The following is a 24,961-nucleotide window of genomic DNA, read 5'->3' as shown; positions in this document are numbered from 1 at the left end:
CAGTGATTTGCTACTCAGCTTTGCCATGAGAGAAGATCTTTTATGACTGTAGATCAAGTTCGTTTTTTTTCTGTAGAAACTTTTAAACAACAGTGTAACTGTAACAAAGCGACGTTTATAACGTGTGAAAGAGACCGCGAAAAATACTGCTTCCCCTCTTTTTACAATGAATATCACCCCAGCACGTGTAAATAATCAGCTGCGAAATGATAAACTTATCTATGTATGTCTTACAACCCCTTCATGGAAATTCATTGGCAATTCTAAGTTATCCTTTGTCTTTCCTTTTCATTCCTTCTATGAAAGTATTAAAAATACAATGTACTGAGTATTCGATTAATTTGCAGGTTAAGTAACGTACAAATTGAGATAAGAAGTTTTTTCCGCATAGGCACTCGACTCCACTGTCCTTGGTTTATCTTTCTGATATCTTTCAGCTGCTGGAAACTACGCAAACATCTAACATAATTGGCTCGTGCCTCGCCCGACCCACACCAAAACTACGATTTTTTCGAAACGTCTGGCCATCCGGAATTTCCATCCCGTCAAATTTCGTTTCTGACCAAGCCCTGTATGTACATAAATCTGGGCTAAATCGCTGATGAGGCGTAGGCGCAGACCCTATGCTAGTATTTTATGTTTCATAAAATTAAGGTGCAGAGAAATGGTTTTTATTTTTATTTATTTATTTATTTTGAGTCATCAGTCGTCTGACTGGTTTGATGCGGCCCATCACGAATTCCTCTCCTGTGGCAACCTCTTCATCTCAAAGTAGCACATGCAACCGACGTCCTCAATTATCTGCTGAATGTATTCCAGTCTCTGTCTCCCTCCCTCTACAGTTTTTGTCCTCTACAGCTCTCTCCATTTAGTACCGTGGAAGTCATTCGCTGATGTCCCAACAGATGTCCTATCATCCTGCCCCTTCTCCTTGTCAGTGTTTTCCATATACTCATTTCCTCTCCGATTCCGCTCAGAACATCCTCGTTCCTTATATTATCAGTCTACCTGATCAACTGAAGTATTTCTTGTTACCCATGGTTTCTTCGCAGTTACCTTCTTTGTACCTATGTTTTCCTTCCCAACTTCTGTGATGGCCCTTTTTAGAGATGTCCGTTCCTCTTCAACTGTACTGCCTACTGAGCTACTTCTTATTGCTGTTTCTGTAGCCTTAGAGAGTTCAAGCGTATCTTGTCATTCCTTAGTAATTGTGTATCCCACTTATTTGAGTATTGATTCTTCCTGACTAATCTCTTAAACTTCAGCCAACTCTTCATCTCTACAACATTGTGATCTGAGTCTATATCTGCTCCTGGGTACGCCTTACAATCCAGTATCAGATTTCGGCAGCTCGGATCATGATGTAATCTAACTGAAATATTTCCGTATCATCCGGCCTTTTCCGTGTATATCTCCTCCTCTTGTGGTTCTTGAACGGAGTATTTGCTATTACTAGTTGCAGTTTATTACAGAATTCAATTAGCCTTTCTCGTCTCTCATTTATTTTCCCAAGCCCATATTCTCCTGTAACCTTTTCTTCTACTCCTTCCTCTACAACTGCATGCCAGTCTCTCATGACTATTAGATTTTCATTTCCTTTTACGTACTGTACTACCGTTTCATTATCCTCATATACTGTGTCTATCTCTTCATTTCCAGCTTGCGATTTCGGCATGTATACCCGGACTATCGTTGTCGGTGTTGGTTTGCTGTCGACTCTGGTAAGAACAACCCTGACGCTGAACTATTTGCAGTAACACACTCTCTGCCCTACCTTCCTATTGACAACGAATCCTAGTCCAGTTATACCATTTTCTGCTGCTGTTGATATTACCCTATACTCATCTGACCACAAGTCATTGTCTTCTTTCCACTTCACTGATTCCTACTATATCTAGAATGAGCCTTTACGTTTCCCTTTTCAGATTTTCTAGCTTCCCTACCACGTTCAAGCTTCTGACATTCCACGCCGCGACTCGTAGAACGTTATCCTTTCGTTGGTTATTCAATATTTTTCTTATGGTCATCTCCCCCTTGGCAGTTCCTTCCCAGAGATCCGAATGGGGGACTATTCCGGAATTTTTTGCCAATGGTGAGATCATCATGACATTTATTTCACTTACAGGCCACATGTCCTGTGGATACACGTTACGTGTCTTTAATACAGCGGTTTCCATTGCCTTCTGCATGCTCGTGCCGTTGATCATTGCTGAGTCTTCCACCTTTAGGTTAGTTTCCCACACCAAAGACAAGAGAAGTGCCCTGAGCCTCTGGCCGCTTCTCCGGTCTGTTTGACAAAGCCGTTGGCAGGATGAGGGTGACTCCTTATGCTGGAAGCCTTCGGCCGCCAAATGCTGATTATTAATCAAAATTTAAGCAGTGGAGGATTTCGAGCAGTGGACCGGGGAAAGACACTATCCCTAGACCACGGGGTTTTTACATACAGCCTAGTATCCTAATAATTTTTTTCCTTCATTAGTGCTGTACTGAAATGTCGACCTAACTTCAACATCTAGGTGGTGCTCTCACGCCAGGACGGTTAGGGTAAGGGATAATGTATGGACTACAGATAAACTCTTGCCTCCAGCCCAGTTACACAAATATTGAAGTTACATTAAAACTGTAGAGATGGGAAGGCTCTTCCATCACCTTTGTAGTAGATGCAGCTTGTCACGAAAGAACAACAATGCCAGGGAATACGTGCCTCATTTGTTTGCCACGCAAACAAATTCGTTAAGCGACGTATTTGCTCCATTGTCGGCTAACAAGGACCCGGATTAACTCTTTGATCTTCTGTATCAGAGAAATACTTTCTTTCCAATGTTTTTCTGCCTTGTACTGAGATGCAAGAAAAGGTTTAGGTGTTACAACCACGGCACTGGTGCTCACTGTCCAATAGCAGTGCTACTGCTCTCAGATAAATTCCAAGATCCGGCCGCTGAACTGGGAACACTCATCGCAGGCAGTGGCTCTTGAGCTCCAGCTAGCGTCGTACATCGCCTGCGGCAATATCAGAAAATAAAATAAACTCGTTATGAGAGTTCACCTATATGAAGGAGGCGTTTCGAATCATACAAACTTATCTGACTGATAGCGATGATAAGGCATCTGTCAATGGAATAATTTATCGCCATCCGAAAGATAAAGCGAAGCGAAGTGATTTCGATGCGTTATTCCTTGAATCTGCTGGCTCACATCCACTCATCAGTAGCAATTAGTTATGATACGCGAATGTGATAGCTGACAGCAAACATCTCTTTAACGCGTGACCAGCATATGACGTCTGAAAGATGAAATTGACGGTAAGACTGGTAGTACGCCACCACATGTGGTACAAATCTGAAGATGTGCCTTGTCAACGAATTCCGGTTAGCTTCCCTTCTCGAGTAGACTCCGAAACCAACCATTAACCACTCAGATTTGTAACGTGCGTATTGTGAGGTACGTGTTCCAGTTCATTGAATCATGTTCAGGCGTCCCTCGTGGACATATTCTGCATAAAGCGAGTGATAAATCAAACGTCAGACCTCTTGCAACTTTCGTTTCACCAACTTCACCGGCCGTCAGTCACTTATTTATGTCAGTACAATCTAATTAAAATAAAAAGTAATATAAAAGTGCCAAAGCGACGGCAGTCTGCCCATCATTTACGTTCCATAAAGAAGCGATATTCGCGGTCCTCAGAATATACATCTCTGAAGTGACAAAACGTCTAGGGATAGCGATATGCACATTTACAGATGGTGGTAGTATTGCGCTAGTTAGAGCGTGGGACATTTCATTTCGGAGACCGTTAGGGGATTCAATATTCCACGATCCACAGTGTCAAGAGTGTGCCGAGAATACCAAATTTCAGGCACTACCTTTTACCGCGCAGTGGCCGATGGCCTCCACTTAACGACCGAGAGCAGTTGCGTTTGCGTAAAGTTGTCAGTGTTAACAGACAAACAAAACTGCGTGAAATAACCGCAGAAATCAACTTGGGACGTGTGACAAACGTGTTCGTTAGGACAAGCGCGGCGAAATATGTTCATGGGCTATAGCAGCAGACGACCGGCGCGAGTGCTTTTGCTAGCACTACGACAACGGCTGCAGCATCTCTCCTGGGCTAATTACCATATGGTTGGATCGTAGACGACTGGAAAACCGTGGCCTGGTCAGATGAGTTCCGATTTCAAAATGCTAGAGCTGATTGTAGGGCTCGACTGTAGCGCAGTCCCCACGAAGCAATGGACCCAAATTGTCAAAAAGGCACTGTGCAAGATAGTGGTGGCGTCTTAACGCGTGGGCTGTGTTTACTTGGAACGGACTGGGCCCCTGGTTCAACTGACCTGATCATTCACTGAAAATGGTTTTATTCGGCTAGTTGGAGACAATTTGTAGCCATTCATGGATTTCGTGTTCCGAAACGACGATGGGATTTTTATGGATGACCATGCGCCGTGACACCAAGCAACAGTTATTCTTGAATGGTTTGAGAAACATTCTGGACAATTCGAGCGAATGATTTGGCCATCCAGATCGCCCGACAGGAATCCCATAACTTTTATGGGACATAATCAAGAGGTCAGTTCCTGCACAAAATCCTACACCGGTAACGCATTACCGATTGTGGACGGCTGCAGAGGCAGCATGGCTCAACATTTCTCTTGAGGGTAAATCGAGTTGCTAAACTACGCCGAGCGCAAGAAGATCCGACACTATATTAGGAGGTATCCCATGCCTTTGGTCACCTCATTACGATTCCTGTTTCGACTCTCGAATATGGCTGTGAATCATTTGTAATTTCGTTAATTACGAAACTTAATCCCCTGTTTAATCGCTAAACCCAATGAGCAAAGTTGTAAGTGGGTATCATTTTTGATTTCTGTGATTCTTCTGCGTTAATTCATTGTCTAATACTAGGCTGCATTCCTTTATTTTCTTTGCTTGACATAGCCAATAGAGACAACTGACTGAATTCCAAGAAAGTAACTGAATTTCTTTAGTTATAATTTTAATTTCAGGTACACATTTTATTCAGGCAATAACTGGATGTAAAGTTTTTATGTTCTAATAAATTCACAAATGGTAACTTTGCTTCTACTTTTCTATTCTTTCGCAGCTAGTGTCATAATTACCATGTTATTGTGTTATTTTTGGGAAGGAAATGTAATAATTTAATGACAGAAAATATAAACATTCCGTCATTATATCTGTGATTATCTCTCATGGTCACAGTAAATCACCGCAGCATTATTTATCAATATTATCTTTGGCTCCTATTACTGCAATACAAGTGCTTGATCGTCAGGCATCAAATGGAGGCAACTGATTATTAGGAACCCACTTACCAACCGAACGAAAACAACGATAACATAATATCTACTAACTAAGCCTGTCGTAATATTTAACAATTAATGTTAGTTACATTGGTTTTGAGACCTACTGTTGACCGTGATTACATCTACTACAGAATCCGAACCATCCTATTCTTTCGATACTTACATGTTCTCTAGACATGAACTTTGCTAGCATATGCGGGAATTCCGTTTTCTTTTCCTGGGGAAGGTTAAAGTAGAGGTAACTCACCGTTGCCTTCTTCCGTCCTGTTATCAAAAGTGCATCTGCGTTCTGTGGATGACTGTGACGAGAGCTTGTGCATATACTTATATGGATATATGTCCGAAAGAACAGACACCATTGACGACCTGCAGCCGTCTAGAACGAAATTAGAATTATATTAATACCGTCAGCCGCCTACAGGCGTTGATATATATCAACGGAGACAGGTGAAAACGAGTGCCCCGACCGGGACTCGAACCCGGGATCTCCTGCTTACATGGCAGACGCTCTATCCATCTGGGCCACCGAGAGCATAGAGGATAGAGCGTCTGCAGGGACTATCTCGCGCACGCCTCCCGTGAGACCTACATTCTCACCTTGTACGTCTACACACTACTTTCGCAGTGTCCCACCACAACACACTCATTACTCGTGGAAGACCTTCTTACCAAGTTCGGGGAATATGTGTACATATGCACAGAAGAATGTCCGAAAGAACAGACACCATCTCCATATAAGTATCTAGGTCTGGCAACACCTTCTTCTTCTGTGCACATGCACACATATTCCCCGAACTCTTACGAGACTTGGTAAGAATGTCTTCCACGAGTAATGAGTGTGTTGGGGTGGGACACTACGAATGTAGTGTGTGGACATACAAGGTGAGAATGTGGATCTCACGGGAAGCGTGCGCGAGATAGTTCCTGCAGTCGTGCTATCCTCTGCGCCCTCGGTGGCTCAGATGGATGCCGGCACGGTAGCTCAGCGTGTTCGGTCAGAGGGTTTAGCTACCCTCTGAAACAAAAAAAACTGAGTGAACGAATCAACGATCAACCTGCACAGGCGTCATTGGACGTCCGACACGAACAAATTCAACGAACAATCTAGAACAAAATGAGATAAAAAAATAAATAAAAAAAAGATGGATAGAGCGTCTGCCATGTAAGCAGGAGATCCTGGGTTCGAGTCCCGGTCGGAGCACACATTTTCACCTCTCCCAGTTGATATATATCAACGCCCGTCGGCAGCTGACGGTACTAATATAATTCTAATTTCGTTTTAGAGCTTGTGCAGTGTGATGTTGTGTTTGTTATGGATGCAGGAGCAGGAGACGAAGAAACTTACTACAAAGAATTCATCAAGCTTACCATCCTCACTGGAAAATTGGAAATTTGCGGTAAGGTCTTATGGGACCAAACTGCTGAGGTCATCGGTCCCTAAGCCTACGCACTACTTAATCTAACTTAAACTAACTTACACTAAGGACAACACACACAGCCATGCCCGAGGGAGGACTCCAACTTTCGATGTGGGGAGCCGCACGGACCGTGACAAGGCACCTCAGGCCGCTCGGCTACTCCGCGCGGCCCATCCTGGCGGGGCCGACGTGTCGCATGCCTTTACTCCGCGAGGCACTACCATCGGCATTGACATTTAATTCAGGACACTGACCCAAAGTCTGGTGAACGCGAACTTGACGCCACCACCTCTCCCACAGCAGTGGGATTCGTAATGGATGTGGGAGAAGCCTTGGGCTGCAGAAAACATTCCATGTAGAAAAAGGTGCTCACTCGCTGACTGACCGTGTGTTGCTGACAAGAAATCCGACACTTATCTGTGACTACACAGGAAATTCAGTAATGAAGGGAAACTCTTTCCAAACAGTTTTTTTTTTTTTTTTGTTTGAGTCATCATTTTCCTGACTGGTTTGATGCCAACTTTTTCATCTCGAGTAGTACTTGCACTCTACGTCCTCAAATATTTGTAGGTTGTATTCCAATCTCTGTCTTCCCCTGCAGTTTTTATCCTCTACAGCTCCCTCTAGTACCATAGAAGTTATCCGTTGATGTCTTAACAGATGTCTCAGCTTCCTGTTCCGTCTCCTCGTCACTGTTCTTCGTATGTTACTTTCTTCGCAGAATCTGCGGGGAACCTCCTCATTCATTATCTTATCATTTTACCTAATTTTGAACTTACTTCTGTAGCACCACATCTCAAACGCTTCTATTCTGTTCTTTTCCGCTGCTCCCACAGTCCATGATCAAATACCGATCTTCACTACATAATCGTGTGCTGCTTTCCTAACGTACAATTGTTTGTTGGATATATTTCAATCTGTATCTTCCTCTATAGTTTTGGTCTATGGCCCCCTCTAATACCACGAAAGTTATTCCCTGATGTCTCAACACGTTTCCTCGAACCGTGGGCGAAAGTTAGCGTCTATGACTAGTAGTGAAAATGGTTTGAATACCGGTATGAAACCTAGCCAGTGCTTAAATGCTATAACTTTTCTTAGGTGACTGTCTACGACTGTTCAATATTTTGAAAAAAGCATATTTGCGCCATCGGATATATTTATTCTCTACTGATTTCAGTTACAACAACCATCTTCATCGAAGAAAGGGTGAAAAATACGTTTTCGTCAAATACGACACAACCAAATGTAGAACATTTGGTTGTGTGAGAACATAACTCTCAGAGTAGTCTGTCTGAACATAATCCATGTAAATATGCTGTCCATTAGCACAATAATAGTAATGTACACTTGCTGAGAACATCACACTCAGTACAGTGAAGCGCCAAACAAACTGGTATAGGCATGCTTATTCAGATACAGAGATATGTAAACAGGCAGAATATGGCGTTGCTGTCGGCAACGCCTATATAAGACAACAAGAGTCTGGCGCGGTTATTAGGTCGGTTACTGCTGCTGCAATAGCAGGTTATCAAGATTTAAGTGAGTTTGAACGTGGTATTGTAGTTGACGCGCGAGCGATGGGACACAGCATCTCCGAAATCTACAAGAACGGGACCAACGACGACTGAGGAGAACGTGATAGAAGTGCAGCCCTTCCGCAAATTGCTGCAGATTTCAATGCTGGGCCATCAACAGGTGTCGGCCTGAATCCATTCCACGAAACATCATCAATATGGGCTTTCGGAGCCGAAGGCCCACTTGTGTGCCCTTGATGACTCCACGAGACAAAGCTTCACGCCCCGCTTGATGCCGCCAACACTGAAATTGTACTGTTGATGACTGGAAACATGTTGCCTGGTCGGACGAGTCTCGTTTCAAATTGTATCGAGCGAATGGATGTATACGGGTATAATGGCAGCCTCATGAATCCACGGACCCTGCATGTCAGCAGGGGCTGTTGAAGCTGGTGGAGGCTCTGTTATGGTGCGGGCCGTGTGCAGCTGGAGTGATAAGTCTAGATACGACTCTGACACGTGACACGTACGTAAGCATCCTTTCTGATCACCTGCATCCATCCATGTCTATTGTACTTTCCGACGTCCGTAGGACATTCCCGTAGGACAATGCGACAGCCCACACGTCCTGAATTGCTACAGAATGGCTCTAGGAACACTCTTCTGAGTTTAAACACTTCCGCTGGCCACCAGACTCCCCAGACATGAATATTACTGAGCATATCTGGGACGCAACGTGCTGTTCAGAAGAGATCTCTACCCCCTCGTACTCTTACGGATTTATGGACAGCCCTGCAGTATTCATGGTGTTAGTTCCCTCCAGCATCTCCATGCCACGTCACATTGCGGCACGTCTGCGTGCTCGCGGGGACCCTACATGATGTTAGACAGGTGTACCAGTTTTTTTGACTCTTCAGTGTAACTGGATTATGTTCAGACATACACTATGACAGTTATGTATGTCCTAAATTTGGTTGTATCGTGTTTGGTGAAAATGTATTTTTGAGCCAGTGTCGTATACTATTTTCCTCCTGTGAAGATGGTAGAGAACAAACATACAATTGTACAGCTGATGGCGCAAATATGCTTTGTTCAAAATGTTTGAATTCTATATAAAAATCATCAGCAATGGCGGCCGAAAACTAGCGGCCTTAGTCACCCTCGTTCCGCCAACGACCCTGTCAAAGAGGGCAGAGGAGCGGACAGAAGTTCAGGGCACTCTCTCGCACCTGGGGTGGAAACTGCCGCTAAAAGGCAGAAGAACCAGCGACGATCAATGGGAGGATGCAGAAAACAATGGAAACCACTGCATTAAAGAAATGGAAGGTGTAACTATAGGACATGCGGCTTGTAATTGAAAAAGTGTCGCGATGATCTCTCCATTGGCAAAAGATTCCGAATTAGTCAGCCATTCGGATCTCCGAGCCTGTAATGCCACGGAGGAAGTGACCATAAAAAATGATGGACCCACCACTAAGAAAAGTCTGACTTTCCCGAACGCAAGAGGAGACTCTTGAAAGAAATAACATTTGCCCCATTTACTCGCTTGCACAGCCAGTCTCCAAAGCTTTGTTCACAGATATAGTGCTAAGTGAAGAAGTGAACAATGCGTCCACACTTCACTTTATATCGTGTAAATTATGAAAATGTCAAAGTTGTGAGAGTTGGTTTCTAATACACACGGTCCAATCACATTATTCAAAAATGGTTCAAATGGCCCTGAGCACTATGGGACTTAACATCTGAGGTCATCAGTCCCCTAGACTTAGAGCTACTTAAAACTAACTAACCTAAGGACATCACACACATCCATGCCCGACGCAGGATTCGAACCTGCGACCGTAGCAGCAGCGCGGTTCCGGACTGAAGCGTCTAGAACTGCTCGGCAACAACGGCCGGCTTCACATTATTCAATTAGTATAATTATACATAACAACCCACTACCTAAATACATTAGTGGGTCCTAATTTCATATTCTTTAACATTTCTGCAGCTTAATTTCTAACACTGCAGATATAATACTATTATTCCCTCACTACTACAGGGATCTCTAGTCTACTGTTATTCAGTTTATACATGTATCTAAGTGCTAGTTGATTTTAACTTCCTCTACAACTGTTATTGGAGTGCAACTTCGTTTATCCTATTGGTCTACACTACCTACAGTGCAATTTCATTTATCCTATTGGTCTACACTACCTACAGCGTTACAGGTGTGCTAGCAATCTACAGACCCGTGTTATTGTTGGCCTTGCCCACCGAGCTAACCCCAGTGGGTGTGCCCCTGGCACTGGGCTGGCGGATGACTTCGTTTCGCTGCAGTACTAAGCTAATAATTTTTTTTTTCTTTTTAAATCTACAACTAACCTATTTCTAATATCTACCTGTCATAGTTGGTGCGTGTCACAGTCGGTTAGTAGTGCACACGCCCCCCGCCCCCCCCCCCTCCCCCCCAATCAAAGACATGGCGGATCCCAACCGTGAAGCAGCTGGCCAAGTCCAGGTCCCAGCGGAACAGGAAAGGTACACGGAGACTAAGTCGGATATTGATTATTTAATGATTGTAACTTAAAAATTCCCTAAGGACTTTTCTGGAAATTTCCTCTGAAAGTTTGTCCAGGATGTAAAATGTGTCTTCTTGCCTGAGCAGATGGTGTGTATCGTGTCCGCCGGCCGCGGTGGCCGTGCGGTTCTAGGCGCTGCAGTCCGGAACCGCGGGACTGCTACGGTCGCAGGTTCGAATCCTGCGTCGGGCATGGATGTGTGTGATGTCCTTAGGTTAGTTAGGTTTAAGTAGTTCTAAGTTCTAGGGGACTGATGACCTAAGATGTTAAGTCCCATAGTGCTCAGAGCCATTTGTGTATCGTGTCCAATCACGTTAACGTGATCACCACCGATGTTCGTGCAACAACCACTGACAGACAGCAGGTGGCAGCACTAGCAGTGTAGGGTAAATAAATCGTGTCACAGGAGAGGGAGAGGACTTAGGAGCAGTGAAGTCCTTGTCTTTATGCCGTAGCCATAAAGGAGCTATTTATCTTACGCCCATGAGGGAATGATCATTGGCTACCGGGCCAAGAGTGGTCCGGCAGGACAATGCAACGTGTGACACAGCTCGCAGTTTGTAAACTGTTCACGTGCACCGTGGTTAAAATATACCGTTCATGACAAAATGGCGCTATCCAAAACTGGCGCGAGACAACTTTGATGCACCACGGGCCATAGTTGACAGGAGTGGACAGCTGCGGAGAGGTGTACGGCCGAATAAACGAAAATGTTGAGCAACTGACAGCTCAATTGAATACCAAGGTCTCATCAACGGCCGTTCAGCGAACGTTGCTGTGTATGGAACATCGCAACAGGAGCCTTGTTCATGCACCAGTGCAGACCGCTGTTCGTCGGCGACGAAGGCTAAAATTGTACGACAGCACCGCAACTGTCCGTTCACTGAGTGGAGACAAGAGACCTTTTGAAACGAATCACGTTTTATGATTCGTTGGTCAGATGGCCTTTGGTGTGTACGACGTGAAATGTCTCAAAGCAAACGCCCTGCATCAAACGCCCACGCCGGAGGAGGCAGCGTTCTGGTTTGAGAAATGTTCTCGTGCCATTCCTGGGTGATATAGTCGTTGTGGAAGGCACAGTGGATCTACACTGGTGTGTATCTATCCTTGCAGACCAAGTCCACTCTACGTGCAGCTGGTTTTCCATCGTCACGATGGGATCTACCAGGAGGAAAATGCAACCTGTCACAAAGCTCCTATTTTAGGTGCACGTTTCAACAGATGAGTTTACCGTACTCCCATGGCCACCAAAGTCACCGGACTTAAACACAGCCGAGAATCTTTGGGACCAAATCGATTGGGCTGTTCGCACCAAGGCTACTCAACCGAGAAACCTAGCGCAGCTGGCCACGATACTGGAGTTGGCATGGCTCCACACTAGAGATGGGCAAACTCGTTCATCCTCAGGAACTAGTTCACTGGTGATCGCTCTTTTTTGGGAACCGTTCATTTTTACTCGTTCACCGTTCATTTGGGCTCCACACTAGAGATGGGCAAACTCGTTCATCCTTGGGAACTCGTTCAATGGTGATCGCTCTTTTTTGGGAACCGTTCATTTTTACTCGTTCTCCGTTCATTTGAGCTTGGTATACAGTACAGTACAGTACAGTACAAGATAGATACGAAGCCCACGCCTACTACAGTAGTACAAGTTTATATGCCAACTAGCTCTGCAGATGACGAAGAAATTGAAGAAATGTATGATGAAATAAAAGAAATTATTCAGATTGTGAAGGGAGACGAAAATTTAATAGTCATGGGTGACTGGAATTCAAGTGTAGGAAAAGGGAGAGAAGGAAACATAGTAGGTGAATATGGATTGGGGGACAGAAATGAAAGAGGAAGCCGCCTGGTCGAATTTTGCACAGAGCACAACATAATCATAACTAACACTTGGTTTAAGAATCATGAAAGAAGGTTGTATACATGGAAGAACCCTGGAGATACTAAAAGGTATCAGATAGATTATATAATGGTAAGACAGAGATTTAGGAACCAGGTTTTAAATTGTAAGACATTTCCAGGGGCAGATGTGGACTCTGACCACAATCTATTGGTTATGACCTGTAGATTAAAACTGAAGAAACTGCAAAAAGGTGGGAATTTAAGGAGATGGGACCTGGATAAACTAAAAGAACCAGAGGTTGTACAGAGATTCAGGGAGAGCATAAGGGAGCAATTGACAGGAATGGGGGAAATAAATACAGTAGAAGAAGAATGGGTAGCTTTGAGGGATGAAGTAGTGAAGGCAGCAGAGGATCAAGTAGGTAAAAAGACGAGGGCTAGTAGAAATCCTTGGGTAACAGAAGAAATATTGAATTTAATTGATGAAAGGAGAAAATATAAAAATGCAGTAAGTGAAACAGGCAAAAAGGAATACAAACGTCTCAAAAATGAGATCGTCAGGAAGTGCAAAATGGCTAAGCAGGGATGGCTAGAGGACAAATGTAAGAAGGTAGAGGCCTATCTCACTAGGGGTAAGATAGATACCGCCTACAGGAAAATTAAAGAGACCTTTGGAGATAAGAGAACGACTTGTATGAATATCAAGAGCTCAGATGGAAACCCAGTTCTAAGCAAAGAAGGGAAAGCAGAAAGGTGGAAGGAGTATATAGAGGGTCTATACAAGGGCGATGTACTTGAGGACAATATTATGGAAATGGAAGAGGATGTAGATGAAGATGAAATGGGAGATATGATACTGCGTGAAGAGTTTGACAGAGCACTGAAAGACCTGAGTCGAAACAAGACCCCCGGAGTAGACAATATTCCATTGGAACTACTGACGGCCGTGGGAGAGCCAGTCCTGACAAAACTCTACCATCTGGTGAGCAAGATGTATGAAACAGGCGAAATACCCTCAGACTTCAAGAAGAATATAATAATTCCAATCCCAAAGAAAGCAGGTGTTGACAGATGTGAAAATTACCGAACTATCAGCTTAATAAGTCACAGCTGCAAAATACTAACACGAATTCTTTACAGACGAATGGAAAAACTAGTAGAAGCCAACCTCGGGGAAGATCAGTTTGGATTCCGTAGAAACACTGGAACACGTGAGGCAATACTGACCTTACGACTTATCTTAGAAGAAAGATTAAGGAAAGGCAACCCTACGTTTCTAGCATTTATAGACTTAGAGAAAGCTTTTGACAATGTTGACTGGAATACTCTCTTTCAAATTCTAAAGGTGGCAGGGGTAAAATACAGGGAGCGAAAAGCTATTTACAATTTGTACAGAAAGCAGATGGCAGTTATAAAAGTCGAGGGACATGAAAGGGAAGCAGTGGTTGGGAAGGGAGTAAGACAGGGTTGTAGCCTCTCCCCGATGTTGTTCAATCTGTATATTGAGCAAGCCGTAAAGGAAACAAAAGAAAAATTCGGAGTAGGTATTAAAATTCATGGAGAAGAAATAAAAACTTTGAGGTTCGCCGATGACATTGTAATTCTGTCAGAGACAGCAAAGGACTTGGAAGAGCAGTTGAACGGAATGGACAGTGTCTTGAAAGGAGGATATAAGATGAACATCAACAAAAGCAAAACAAGGATAATGGAATGTAGTCTAATTAAGTCGGGTGATGCTGATGGAATTAGATTAGGAAATGAGGCACTTAAAGTAGTAAAGGAGTTTTGCTATTTGGGGAGCAAAATAACTGATGATGGTCGAAGTAGAGAGGATATAAAATGTAGGCTGGCAATGGCAAGGAAAGCGTTTCTGAAGAAGAGAAATTTGTTAACATCCAGTATTGATTTAAGTGTCAGGAAGTCATTTCTGAAAGTATCCGTATGGAGTGTAGCCATGTATGGAAGTGAAACATGGACGATAAATAGTTTGGGCAAGAAGATAATAGAAGCTTTCGAAATGTGGTGCTACAGAAGAATGCTGAAGATTAGATGGGTAGATCACATAACTAATGAGGAAGTATTGAATAGGATTGGGGAGAAGAGAAGTTTGTGGCACAACTTGACCAGAAGAAGGGATCGGTTGGTAGGACATGTTCTGAGGCATCAAGGGATCACCAATTTAGTATTGGAGGGCAGCGTGGAGGGTAAAAATCGTAGAGGGAGACCAAGAGATGAATACACTAAGCAGATTCAGAAGGATGTAGGTTGCAGTAGGTACTGGGAGATGAAAAAGCTTGCACAGGATAGAGTAGCATGGAGAGCTGCATCAAACCAGTCTCAGGACTGAAGACCACAACAACAACAACATACAGTTCTTATGAAAAATCGAAAATTAGTAGCATGTGTGACTGAACATGGGGGGCGCCAAGGGGGGGGGGGGGTCGCTTGCCACCGCCCTGGAGTGCAGAGTTTTTATTCCTAACAGAATTCTCACACACTTGTAATTTTCGTGATTCTGCAGAACCTCTCGATAGGCAGCTGTAGCGTTATGTGGCTGATCGCAGTGAAATAATATAAGGTGGCGCAGGAAAACCGCGACTATAGACTGCTCACCAATTACGCGGGATTTGTTGACCGTTACGAGCGGAATAGATAAACATGTAATAATTAGGCAGTGAAGAAATGACAAATAAGCTAATGCAAACAACAACTTCAAAACAATAGATCACGATTGGTAGGCAAAAATGAGCAGTCTAGTACTCGGGGCCAATTTTTCGTGCGCCACCCTGTACCACTGAAATAATATTGTAGAAGTTATCATATTCTCTTTACAAAATATAACCAGACACTCGATTATGGAACGTGGACTTCATTCGGTTGTAAGTCTGTCTGCCTTCCATAACAATGAACGTGCTTTTTTACCTTGCATCAAAAAAAGACGGGAAATGGCCACTCGTGTGTGCTGTGCCGACTTTCTTTGCATGCGCAATAAAAAAATCTTGCCTTTTTACAAGTATTTCTTCTGCTGTTTATCGAAATAGTGAAGTAAGCTGATATGCCATTTTGTTACCTGAAAAGATGTATGTATTACATACCACGTAATTTTATGTAATTTACGGAATTATATAATACATTTGAATTACTGGTAATGGATGCTGAATAGAATACGAAAAGAACCAGAAGTTCAGAGTTCAGAAAAGGTATGAAACAGATCTAGAATGGGCGTGCGTAGCGAACGAACCGAACAACTCTAAACTGAATTATGAGCAGTCGGCAGTGGAACTGCGACGAGTGGCGAAGAAGGGCGAGTCCGGCCGAGCGAGGCCGAGACAGACGGGAATGGGACCGAGGCTGGAACGAGATCGGCCGACGTGTCGTTCGGGAACGAGACCGACCGTTTCCTGTTCCCGGGAACTATAAATAGAAAGCCGCGACCGAAGTGAACTATCAAAGACCGTTCTTTAGAATTCGTTCATAGCTCTTTCCGTTCATCTTGGGCCCGTTAGTTCGCGAACGACCCATCTCTACTCCACACACCAGTCAGAACCTTCCAGAACCTCACTGACTCTCTTACTGCACGTCTCGCAGCCGACCGCGTTGCAAAAGGCGGCTATTCAGGCTTTTGAAAAGTGGTCACGTTAATATGATAGGACAGTGTCGTCAGTTGCATGGCGCGTGAACTCGTTTAATTTTCAGACGACTGCTTTTAGAACGTCGTACTTTTCTGAAATGCAATTTCTTGCAAGTTATGTGAGAGTGGTGTAGGCCTATTGAACTCTAATGTGAACATATTACAATCATAATACTGAAATATTTGACGCACGAACGAGTATTGTTCCGAAGACGTGCACAAGTGATGGCAACAGCCGTGAGATTGAAATGTACCAGTGGTAATCATACAGTTTTAATCATCACCAGGATAAAATAAAATTACGCAATTAATTTTTCCTTATTTGCACGTAGGTATCTGTAGTCGTGGTACGCACTGAAATCCCCGCACCATACTACCGTAGAACGCTGCTAGAGGACACAAAACAAAATGTCGCAGCCCATTTATTAGCTTGGTTCATAACTTCGTAGCGCTTTTCTTTTGCATGTTGGTATTCCGGTTTGCTATGGGTTTATTTATCGATTGTGATTTTGATTTGCAGTTCACTGTTGCTATTTGATTGTAAATACCGTCATTTTGTCATTTGAAGACGGGGAGCATGTATGGATCCTACAAAATTGAGTGCCAAGTGGAGGAATCGGAACATGTCCGACATGTTCTTCTGTGTGAGTCCAATAGAGGGGTGACAGAAGCGGAGGCAGCGAGAAACATTTGGTGCCGTCAATGGGGATAATCCTATTGAACAGGGCACGACAAGAAAATGGTTTTCTCGTTTTAAGGAGGACCGTTTTGAGATTCGAGACTCTCCACGTTCACGAAGATCTTCGGGGTTTGATGAAGATTGTTTAAACGCATTAATCCTCAATGATCCAAGCCATTCGAGAACTGGCATATATGATGAACTGTGATCACTCAACCACCGTACGACATTTGCATACAGTGGGGAAGGTCCAAATGTCGTATTTACCGGATGCTCTAAGTCAAAATCACAAAAATCAACGGGTGGACATACGTGAACGACATCGACCATTCCTATCCTGTGTAGTTATTGATGACGAGAGATGGTGTCTTTATGCTAACGTAAGGGAAAGAAGCAGCAACCCACCGTGCAGAGACATGTGCGCTTCCAGAAAGGGTAATGTTATGCTACGGTGTGGTGAACTAGGCATCGCTTTCCCGAGGTGTAACCATCACTGCTGACATTTATTGTCAACAAGTAAGACGTTCGATGAGATTTCGGGATTGCAGCCGGATCACGATGCCTTCTTGCCACGATATTTCGGCTGGCAATCGTCCAGCCATCTTCAGGTGAGTGTCCGTCACTGAGTGACTGCCAGCCGAAATATCGTGGCAAGAAGTCAACGTGATCCGGCTGCAATCCTGAAATCTCATCGAACATTCAGTACGCCGGGAAAACTTCAAGAACCACAAGAAGTGAGACGTTTTCCAGACACAATCAAAGAACAACGATCAGGAAAACTGTGTAAAGCGATGCTACTCCACGATAACGCTCACCCGCATTCCGCTAGATTGATAAACACAGTATATGAGTTGGGTTGGGAAGTCATTCCGCAACCACGTTATTCGCGACCTGGACTTTCGCCTTTTCCGCCCTATATCGAATAACTTTCAAGGAACATTTTCTGGCTGAAAATGCGCTCAGAACATAGCCCGACGAGTTCTTCGCCTCAATACCAAGTAGTTTCTAAAGTCGCGGAATCGAAAAATTACCCCAGATTTGGCAAACTGCTGCAAATAGTGAAGGAGAATATATTATTGCTACATCTACATCTACCTACATACTCCGCAATCCACCATACGGTGCGTGACGGAGAGTATCTCGTACCACAACTAGCATCTTCTCTCCCTGTTCCATTCCCAAACAGAGCGAGGGAAAAATGACTGCCTATATGCCTCTGTACGAGCCCTAATCTCTCTTATCTTATCTTTGTGGTCTTTACGTGAAATGTAAGTTGGCGGCAGTAAAATTGTACTGCAGTCAGCCTCAAATGCTGGTTCTCTAAATTTACTCAGTAGCGATTCACGAAAAGAACGCCTCCTTTCCTCTAGAGACTCCCACCCGAGTTTCCGAAGCATTTCCGTAACACTCGCGTGATGATCAAACCTACCAATAAGAAATCTAGCATCCCGCCTCTGAATTGCTTCTATGTCCTCCCTCAATCCGACCTGATAGGGATCCCAAGCGCTCGAGCAGTACTCAAGAATAGGTCGTATTAGTGTTTTATAAGCGGTCTCCTTCACAAATAAACCACATCTTCGTACTCGAGTACGAATGTGGTAACATCGTTTTGGATAACTAAAGTCTCTTTTAAGTGTATCTGTTGGGTTTATTAAACTTAAAGAAAGACGCCTCTAACTTATGCACCAACCAATAATATCGTATTTAAATATTTGACGCACGAACGAGAATTGTTCTGAAGCGTGCGCAACTGATGAAGACAGGCGTCAGACTGAAACGTCCCAGAGATAGTCATATAGTTTTAAGCATAACGACGAGAAAATAAACTTACACAATTTTTTTCTTTTTTCAGTTGTGGTACACTCCGAATTCCCCCGCGCCACAGAACCGCAGCTCGCCGCTAGAGGGTCAAAACAAAATGGCGCAGCCCATTTATAAAGTTCGGTGAAATGTGTTATTGCGGCATGGGCGCCGTTAGTAAACACTAGAACTCGACAGATATGGCAATTAATTTTGATACGTGCAAACTGTGTGATAAGAGTAACAATGTGTAGTGGTCGGTGTTCTTCGACAAATGGCACTCTGATTAGGAAGTGCTATCTATCAAAACCAATATTTAATTACTTTTTTCGTAGTTATTGTATGATAGGAAGGCTTCAATTTGGGAACCACACATAAGTTTCTTCGTACTCGAGTACGAAGTGTGGTAACATCGTTTTGGAATGACTGAATTTTCTTCTAATAACTACGTAGTTGTCCCTGATACTTTATTCGTCATAGCAGCGTGTTTGCTTGTACGTACGGTATTAAAAGAATTTTTATCGTTGTTTTACAAACATCTTCACATTTTTCGGTACGACTTAAGTAGATATAGTCGAGCGTAGTGGAAGATATCTCATTTCCAAATTAAAACCTTTCAGTCAGCTAATACTTTGGTAAGCAAGTACGCAAAAATCTTTCTGAATTCACCGACAGTTTTAACTCAAGTACCATGCTAGTTCATTCCTCGGAAATATCGACATGAAAGTGGATGTAATTTATGTAATATAGTCAATCGGTTGCAACAAGATTTAAGTTGACGTGGTGTCGACAAAGTCTGTGGATGTCTCGACAAGAAAAAAACCAAAAACAGTTACATGCAGTGACAGTTGAAAACAGACATACAAGCAAAATGCTCTCGTCATGCATTTTCTCGTAAATCCGTCAATTGTCACTACATGTAATTACTTTTGGGTTTTTCTGATGAGGACACCCATTCTCGGTGACGAAACAAAGTCTAGTTAAATCTTGTTGCAACCGGTTGGTTGTATTATACAGATTATATTCTTGTACGGTTGCTGACTCACAGCCATATTTAAAATTGTAATGAAAGTGGATTTAAATGAACCATAAAATCATTTAGTGGTAAGAATTTGTAGCCTATTTTAGGTAACAGATTTACTAAGGAAAACTTCCGAAGTGAATCACACAACTTTCATTTTTGCAATATGTAGAATTTAGCAAATCATACTGTCAAATTAGACGTATCTAGAGAATTACGAAAATTGAAAGAACGAAGTCAAGCTTAGACATACATCGAATAATAACAAGAAGGTTGCCGAGTTACTCGGTCGACATATTATGAATCAACTCAATACTATCACATGTCCAGAGCCCACGAGACCATCACGAGATATACTTGATTTAGCCCAGGTTGGTATATTGGTATATGTTGTTGTTGTGGTCTTCAGTCCTGAGACTGGTTTGATGCAGCTCTCCATGCTACTCTATCCTGTGCAAGCTTCTTCATCTCCCAGTACCTACTGCACCCTATATCCTTCTGAACCTGCTTAGTGTATTCATCTCTTGGTCTCCCTCTACGATTTTTACCCTCCACACTGCCCTCCAATACTAAATTGGTTATCCCTCCATGTCTCAGAACATGTCCTACCAACCGATCCCTTCTTCTAGTCAAATTGTGCCACAAGCTCCACTTCCCCCCAATTCTATTCAAAACCTCCTCATTAGTTATTGGATCAACCCATCTAATCTTCAGCATTCTTCTGTAGCACCACATTTCAAAAGCTTCTATACTCTTCTTGTCTAAGCTATTTATCGTTCACGTTTCACTTCCATACATGGCTACACTCCATACAAATTCTTTCAGAAACGACTTCCTGACATGTAAATCAATACTTGATGTTAACAAATTTTTCTTCTTCAGAAACGCGTTCCTTGCCATTGCCAGTCTACATTTTATATCCTCTCTACTTCGACCATCATCAGTTATTTTGCTCCCCAAATAGCAAAACTCCTTTACTACTTTAAGCGTTTCATTTCCTAATCTAATTCCCTCAGCATCACCCGACTTAATTCGACTGCATTCCATTATCCTTGTTTTGCTTTTGCTGATGTTCATCTTATACCCTCCTTTCAAGACACTGTCCATTCCGTTCAACTGCTCTTGCAAGTCCTTTGCTGTCTCTGACAGAATTATAATGTCATCGGCGAACCTCAAAGTTTTTATTTCTTCTCCGTGGATTTTAATACCTACTCCGAACTTTTCTTTTGTTTCCTTTATTGCTTGCTCAGTATACAGATTGAATAACATCGGGGAGAGGCTACAACCCTGTCTCACTCCCTTCCCAACCACTGTTTCCCTTTCATGGCCCTCGACTCTTATAACTGCCATCTGGTTTCTGTACAAATTGTAAATAGCATTTCGCTCCCTGTATTTTACCCCTGCCACCTTCAGAATTTGAAAGAGAGTATTCCAGTCAACATTGTCAAAAGCTTTCTCTAAGTCTACAAATGCTAGAAACGTAGGTTTGCCTTTCCTTAATCTTTCTTCTAAGATAAGTCGTAAGGTCAGTATTGCCTCACGTGTTCCAACATTTCTACGGAATCCAAACTGATCTTCCCCGAGGTCGGCTTCTACTAGTTTTCCATTCGTCTGTAAAGAATTCGCGTTAGTATTTTGCAGCTGTGACTTATTAAACTGATAGTTCGGTAATTTTCACATCTGTCAACACCTGCTTCCTTTGGAATTGGGATTATTATATTCTTCTTGAAGTCTGAGGGTATTTCGCCTGTCTCATACATCTTGCTCACCAGATGGTAGAGTTTTGTCAGGACTGGCTCTCCCAAGGTTGTCAGTAGTTCTAATGGAATGTTGTCTACTCCGGGGGCCTTGTTTTGACTCAGGTCTTTCACTGCTCTGTCAAACTCTTCACGCAATATCATATCTCCCATTTCATCTTCATCTACATCCTCTTCCATTTCCATAATATTGTCCTCAAGAACATCGCCCTTGTATAGACCCTCTATATACTCCTTCCACCTTTCTGCTTTCCCTTCTTTGGTTAGAACTGGGTTTCCATCAAAGCTCTTGATATTCATTCAAGTGGTTCTCCTTTCTCCAAAGGTCTCTTTAATTTTCCTGTAGGCAGTATCTATCTTACCCCTAGTGAGATAAGCCTCTACATCCTTACATTTGTCCTCTAGCCATCCCTGCTTAGCCATTTTGCACTTCCTGTCGATTTCATTTTTGAGACGTTTGTATTCCATTTTGCCTGCCTCATTTACTGCATTTTTATATTTTCTCCTCTCATCAATAAAATTCAATATTTCTTCTGTTACCCATGGGTTTCTACCAGCCCTGTCTTTTTACCTATTTGATCCTCTGCTGCCTTCACTATTTCATCCCTCAAAGCTATCCATTCTTCTTCTACTGTATTTCTTTCCCCCATTCCTGTCAATTGTTCCCTTACGCTCTCCCTGAAACTCTGTACAATCTCTGGTTCTTTCAGTTTATCCAGTTTATCCAGTTTATCCAGGTCCCATCTCCTCAAAGCTATCCATTCTTCTTCTACTGTATTTCTTTCCCCCATTCCTGTCAATTGTTCCCTTACGCTCTCCCTGAAACTCTGTACAATCTCTGGTTCTTTCAGTTTATCCAGGTCCCATCTCCTTAAATTCCCACCTTTTTGCAGTTTCTTCAGTTTTAATCTACAGTTCATAACCAATAGATTGTGGTCAGAGTCCACATCTGCCCCTGGAAATGTCTCACAATTTAAAACCTGGTTCCTAAATCTCTGTCTTACCATTATATAATCTATCTGATACCTTTTAGTATCTCCAGGGTTCTTCCATGTATACAACCTTCTTTCATGATTCTTAAACCAAGTATTAGCTATAATTAAGTTATGCTCTGCGCAAAATTCTACCAGGCGGCTTCCTCTTTCATTTTTAAGCCCCAATCCATATTAACCTACTATGTTTCCTTCTCTCCCTTTTCCTACTGACGAATTCCAGTCACCCATGACTACTAAATTTTCGTCTCCCTTCACTACCTGAATAATTTCTTTTATCTCATCATACATTTCATCAATTTCTTCGTCATCTGCAGAGCTAGTTGGCATATAAACTTGTACTACTGTAGTAGGCATGGGCTTCGTGTCTATCTTGGCCACAATAATGCGTTCACTATGCTTTTTGTAGTAGCTTACCAGTACTCCTATTTTTTTTATTCGTTATTAAACCTACTTCTGCATCACCCCTATTTGACTTTATATTTATAACCCTGTATTCGCCTGACCAGAAGTCTTGTTCCTCCCGCCACCGAACTTCACTAATTCCCACTATATCTAACATTAAACTATCCATTTCCCTTTTTAAATTTTCTAACCTACCTGCCCGATTAAGGGATCTGACATTCCACGCTCCGATCCGTAGAACGCCAGTTTTCTTTCTCCTGATAACAACGTCCTCTTGAGTAGTCCCCGCCCGGTGATCCGAATGGGGGACTATTTTACCTCCGGAATATTTTACCCAAGAGGACGCCATCATCATTTAATCATACAGTAAAGCTGCATGCCCTCGGGAAAAATTACGGCTGTAGTTTCCCCTTGCTTTCAGCCGTTCGCAGTACCAGAACAGCAAGGCCATTTTGGTTAGTGTTACAAGGCCAGATCAGTCAATCACCCAGACTGTTGCCCCTGCAACTACTGAAAAGGCTGCTGCCCCTCTTCAGGCACCACACGTTTGTCTGGCCTCTCAACAGATACCCCTCCATTGTGGTTGCACCTACGGTACGGCTATCTGTATCGTTGAGGTACGCAATCCTCCCCACCAACGGCAAGGTCCATGGTTCATGGGGGGGGGGGGGGGGGGAATATAGGCTGACGATAATGAATTGTACTCCATTTCTTCTCCTCCTAATACGAGACTATCATGGATCATGAAATTTTCTTTCGCCGCCATGTTTCGAATGAACTACCTCTGCGTCGTACTTCACAACACTAATTCACACTGTTATCATTGCGTACGGAAGTAGACAAACGAATAATAAGCAGACTCGATGCTACAGAAGTATGGATAAAATTTTGATTTGGATCCGAATTTCTAATAAAAGTTTCATTTAGATCTTCTCTCCACTAACAGGTTGCTGCGAAGCGAAAGTGTTGTGTAAAATTGAAAGTATCCCCCGGAAGTAGCATATACGTCTTTTGGCTGTAGGAATATAGCAGCGAAAAGTGGGTATCATTCTCGAATCGCATTACGCTAAAGTGGTTATCACGCTAGAGCTAACCTATAAAAGAGTAAAACAGAAAAATTAGAGTTTAATTTTCTATAGACTTCGTAGTCAGGCACGGAGGGGACAAGGACATGGATAGAAATTAGGCGTCTCTATTTCAAAGGATCCACCCTGGCATTTGGGGTTTAGGGAAGCCTTAGAAAATCTGAATATAGATGTTCGGATGGAGATTTGAACCCCACTCCTTCTAAATACTGGTTTCGTACATTAATTGCAGCTCAACTTGATCGGTTGAAAATTCAAAGAAGAGTTTGGTCCTTCGTTAGAAGTTTTCTTAGTCAGTACGAAAGCGTCATAACAATGCTCAAGAAACTCCAACACGAAAAGCGCTCTACACCGCACAGATACTTAATATCAGAATTCTGAAAGCCTACATACAGTCTTATCCGAGATAATAAACATATTACTTCTTCCATGTTATATCTTGCTTAACGACCGCGTCGGTAAAGGCGGAGAAATTCGAACCCATGCAGAAGGATTCCGACAGCCATTCTTGACATACGGATGGAATGAGAAAGGGGAAAACTATTCCAGTAAAACATCTACTCTCCGCCGCGTACTTCATCGTGGTTTCTGCCATAGAACACTATATGTAGAACATTATATGCAGGTGTAAATTCCCACTGCAGAAATTATATTACAAACAAGGAGCAACGCAGTTAGCAAAGAATTCCATTGGTTTGTATTTTTCTACTGGTGGTGCTCGTCGCATACATTATTGCAGTTTTCGAGGTCTCTACTTCAGCCTCGATTATCATCCTGGGAAAAAAACCATATTCCTTTATCTAGTATCCTTTTACGTCACTTGTCGTAATTGGTCACTTTCAAAAAGGGGTAACTCAAACTAAAATATGTTTACTTGATGTTCGCGTCCCTTTCTGTCCTCTGTAAAGCACTCAAAACATTTCCGT

General features: G+C 42.9%; 1 protein-coding gene and 1 non-coding gene across 3 annotated transcripts in view; both read right to left on the bottom strand.

Annotated features, from left to right (window-relative positions):
* LOC124711743 (protein I'm not dead yet-like) overlaps positions 1–24,961 on the bottom strand; it is a 269,714-nt gene that overhangs the window by 227,021 nt on the left and 17,732 nt on the right. The gene's annotated exons all lie outside the window — the stretch shown is intronic.
* On the bottom strand, positions 5,783–5,857 carry Trnat-ugu. The gene has a single exon. It is a non-coding gene; the product is annotated as a tRNA-Thr (tRNA).

This window comes from Schistocerca piceifrons, chromosome 8 (genome assembly GCF_021461385.2).
Source record: "Schistocerca piceifrons isolate TAMUIC-IGC-003096 chromosome 8, iqSchPice1.1, whole genome shotgun sequence".
Classification (NCBI taxonomy): Eukaryota; Metazoa; Arthropoda; class Insecta; order Orthoptera; family Acrididae; genus Schistocerca; species Schistocerca piceifrons.
This window is presented reverse-complemented; position numbering and strand designations above follow the sequence as displayed.